Genomic DNA, 2448 nt, shown 5'->3' with positions numbered 1-2448 from the left:
GTGATTAGTTAACAGTCTCTTAATAGTTAGTTGAAGATAAGCCGCATCTTTTAAATTAGAAGCTGTTTTGCAATATCTAATTCATTACTGAATAACAAGCTTAAATGACGTCCCAAGGGACAAACCGGTAGCACTTAAAAGAGTAGATGTGGAATAACTGTTGTGTTGTAGCATCCGGTGCTGAATAAGCGGAATTGCTGAAGTACATGTTGTATAAAAGTCATATCCAATATTTTTCTACCTTCTAATCAACTTGTGTAACTGTCTTTTAAGAGAGTATTTGAAGTATTACTATGAAGTGTGGAATAAGAGTCAAACAAATGATGTGCAGATGCATCAGCAGTACCGCTAAGTGCAGGTGTGGAATACCGGTTGCTTAAAGGCAACCTAGGAAACCAATTGGAATAAGAGTGAAATGAACGTTGCGCAAACATATCAGCAGTATTATTGAGAGCAAGTGTGGACTAAAAGTTAACTGAACGTTGCGTAAGCGAATCAGTGCCGTTACAGAGAGCAAGTGTGGAATAAAAGTGTTATGAACGTTGCGCAAACATATCAGCAGCATTGCAGAGAACCAGTATGGAAAAAGAGTTTAATGAACGTTGCGCAAACGAATTAGCAGCAGTGCTGAGAGCAAGTGATTTGATGTTGAATAAATTCTCCATTTTGGGCGAACAAGGTTTGAACAAATGTTTTGATTTTTAATAAATCGATTTTTCATCAATATATAGCTTAATTATATTGCTTTTAGTGACATTTCTTGAATCAAGAATTGTTTCTTGGGTGCTTCCAAAGCTGCTTAAAAAGTTAAAAATGCAAGTCATCTTCTTTCGGGAATTGAACCGCCATCTTCTGATCCATAAGCACTCGCTGTATGATCCGCCCCATCTGCATCTGCAGAACAGACAGTGAAAATATCTTTACTCTTGAAGCAGTCGATAATGTCGATAACTGGCATATATTTTTGCTGCCAGTCGAATTGCGAAATTCTATGATCTGACAGTATATGTGCTGTGAGCCGAATGAAAGCTTGGTATTAGTTTGTAAAGCCTCTTTAACACCGTTAAGCAGTTTCAAAGTAGTTTGAAAGCTATATTTGCTTATTTAGATCACCGTGACACTAATATTATTAGAACTTGTTGAGTGATGATGCAGAATTGACGCGTTATTACGTCTGATGATAGCCGAAGGAAAACAGTAGGCAGAAACGTCACACCAAATCAATAGTTTTTGATTTTCACCGAAAAGAATCAACAAGTTCTAATAGTAATAGTTTGAAAGCTGTTAGCCTAATAAAAGCCTCTACTGGTTTAAAAAGCCACTTTAACACCTTTAAGCAACCGTAAAACGGTTCTACGTTTATGGCTGTTTAGAAGCGGATTGTTTAGCAGAAAAATTCGCTATTAAGCTTGTTTATCAGCTTTGGAGGGAAGCTGGTTTGAAAAACTTAAAGTAGCTTAAACATCGCTTGGTCAAACACCATTAAAGTGCTTACTTTGTGCAGCTTGGATCACCGTAAACCAACTCGTAAACAGCAATTCTGGCTCTAGTTTTCAAAAGGTCGCATAATCAACCCTTTTGCACGGCTTATGCGACCTTCTGAAAACTAATTCCAGAATTTGTCTTGCTGTTGACGAGTTGGTTTAAGACTATCTAATGTGCAAGATTTTTCGAAAACAGACACTGATGAAGCCTGCAAGTTGTAGGCGAAATACGTAGCTGTCACGAACAAATATAAACAGTAGAACTAATTGGAAAGTTTTAATTTCAGAAGATGGTGGCTCAATCCCCGAAAGAAGACGACATGTATTTTTAATTATCGTCCATATACGAATTCAAGTTATTCGAACGCTTATGACGCCATTGCAAAATAAATATGACGCGTTCCATTTTTTTTTAATTTAAAAATAGATAACGAGACGTTGATTAAGCGACTGAAAAAGCATTACAAAACTATTTCTCGTTCTAAAAATAGAATTGACAGCATTGCGCAAATTGGTTGTTTAAAAACACGCAAAAGTCTCTATGATGCTCCATTGCAGCTTTGAAATCAGATACCCAAGTACCAATTTCAGGCTGATTTAACGCTTTTATAGCTGAATTTATTCAACCTGTGGCTGAACAATGGTTTAGTTTTAGAATTAAACACCTTTCTTCAGCTCTTACACATCTAAATCTGGCGATTTTATCAAGCTTTGGGCTTGCTAATAGCTGCCTTCGAAGCTGCAATGGAGCTTAACAGAGGCTTTTGCGCGTTTTGAAATAACCAATTTGCGCAAAGCTGGAAATAAGGCGCACAGAAGTTTTATAAAGGGCGATATAATTGCTTAGCAGGTGTTTTTTCTGCCTCAAACGAAACTGAACGACTGACGTCGTTTTATTCCAACTACATCCGATGAGAAAGATCCTACGCTTAGATAGAAGACTCCAAATTCGTTGTTGCGTTTT

Source organism: Sabethes cyaneus, chromosome 1 (genome assembly GCF_943734655.1).
Source record: "Sabethes cyaneus chromosome 1, idSabCyanKW18_F2, whole genome shotgun sequence".
In the NCBI taxonomy this organism is placed as follows: Eukaryota; Metazoa; Arthropoda; class Insecta; order Diptera; family Culicidae; genus Sabethes; species Sabethes cyaneus.
Note: the sequence above shows the minus strand (reverse complement) of the source record.